This window comes from Myotis brandtii, unplaced genomic scaffold, assembly GCF_000412655.1.
Source record: "Myotis brandtii unplaced genomic scaffold, ASM41265v1 scaffold509, whole genome shotgun sequence".
NCBI lineage: Eukaryota > Metazoa > Chordata > Mammalia > Chiroptera > Vespertilionidae > Myotis > Myotis brandtii.
Genome location: NW_005369409.1, coordinates 412,708 through 414,924, shown reverse-complemented (window position 1 = coordinate 414,924; position 2,217 = coordinate 412,708).

The following is a 2,217-nucleotide window of genomic DNA, read 5'->3' as shown; positions in this document are numbered from 1 at the left end:
CTAAATTAGCACCTCCTTAGAGATCCAAGAGCCAGTGTACCCAGTGGTCAGAGTGGGACCATCCAGATTACAACTCCTCAGATCCATAAGGGACACACTCAGGGGGCAGACTCAGGGAGCACCAAAGCCCCACTGAAGCAAGTGTTGCCCCATAAGGGTGTCTCCAGCACAGAAGTTCTCCCACTGCAGACACAGCTGATTCTCACAGCCAAACAAGAAAGGTTCTATTGGTATGGTTTCCACAAATTACCTGAAAGATGGGGGAAATGTGTAGCTAGCAATGGAAATTACTTTGAATAAAGCACTTTTGATGTTTTTCTTGAAAATACCGTGTTTTCTTTTATTACAAAATCCGCCATTATTAACTGGTACACCTAGTATATAGATTGTCTTGGATAGTATGGACACTTTAATGATGTTGATTTTACCAATCCATGAACACGGAATATTCTCCCACTTTTTATATCTTCTTCTTTGTCTTTTTTAAACGTCCTGCAGTTTTCTGAGTACAGGTCTTTTACCTCCTTGGTTAAGTTTATTCCCACATATCTTAATTTTGTTTTTAAAATTTCTCTTTCTGTAAGTTCACTACTGGTATATTAAAAAGCCATAGATTTCTGGGTGTTAATTTTGTATCCTGCTACATTGCCAAATTCATTTACTAAGGCTAGTAGTTTTTGATGGAGTCTTTAGGGTTTTCTACGTACAATATCATGTCATCTGTGAATAATGAAAGTTTTACTTCCTCCTTTCCAAGTTGGATGTATTTTATTTCTTATTCCTGTCTTATTGCTGTGGCTAAGACTTCCAGTAGTATGCTGAATAAGAGTGGTGAAAGCAAACATCCCTCTTATTCCTGTTCTTAGGGGAAATGGTTTTAGTTATTGCCCATTGAGTACGATGTTGGCTGTAGGTTTGTCATGTATGGCCTTTATCATGTTGAGATATGTTTCCTCTATTCCCAATTTGCTGAGAGTTTTTATCAAAAATGGGTATTGGGCCCTGGCTGGTTTGGCTCAGTGGATAGAGCGTGGACTTGCAGACTAAAGGGTCCCGGGTTTGATTCTGGTCAAGAGTACATTCCCAGCTCGTGTGCTCAATCCCCATTAGGGAGTGTGCAGGACGCAGCCAATCAATGATTCCCTCTCATCACTGATGTTTCTATCACCCTCTCCCTTCCTCTCTGAAATCAATAAAAACAATTTTTTTTAAATGGGTGATGGTTTTTGTCGAATCCTTTTTCTGCGTCCATTGATATGATCATGTGATATTTGTTTTTCAATTTCTTTGTGATATATCATGTTTATTGATTTGCAAATATTTTACCAACCTTGCATCCCTGGAATAAATCCCACTTGGTCATGGTGTATGATCTTTTTAACATATTGCTAAATCTGATTTGCTAATATATGTTGAATATTTTAGCATCTATGTTCATCAAGGATAATGGCCTGTAATTCTCTTTCTTTGTACTGTCTTTTTTTGGTTTTGGAATTAGAGTAATGCTGGCCTCATAAAAAAAGCTTGCAAGTGTTCCTTCCTCGTGGATTTTTTTTGTAATAGTTTGAGGAGTGTTAGTGTAAGTTCTCCTTTAAATGTTTAGTAAAATTCCCCTGTGAAGCTGTCTGGACCTGAGATTTTGTTTGCTGGGAGTTTTTTGATTACTGCTTCTATTTTATTCATTGTTATTGGTCTATTCAAGTTTTCTGATTCTTCCTGATTTAGTTTTGGGAGTTTGTATTTTTCTAGGAATTTGTCCATTTCATCCACATTGTCCAGCTTATTGGCATATAGTTATCCATAGTATTTCCTTATGATTCTTTGTATTTCTATGGTGTCAGGAGTTACGTCCCTGCTTTCCTTTCTGATTTTATTTATTTGGGTCCTCTCTCTTTGTTTCTTGATGAGTCTGGCTAATGATTCATCATTCTTGTTTATCCTTCCAAAGAACCAGCTCTTGATTTCATTGATTTTTTTTTTGGTATTTTTTTTTTTTAGCCTCTGTTATTTATTTCTGCTCTAATCTTATTTTTTGTATCTTTTATTATTAATAAATCTATATTGTTCAGAATATTACAGTTGTTCCTCTCCCCCCCACCCATAGCTCCCTTCCACCCGGTTCCCTCCCCATCCCATGCACTTACCCCCCTCCCACTGTCCTCGTCCATAGGTGTATGATTTTTGTCCAGTCTCTTCCCTACCCCCATACATCCTTTT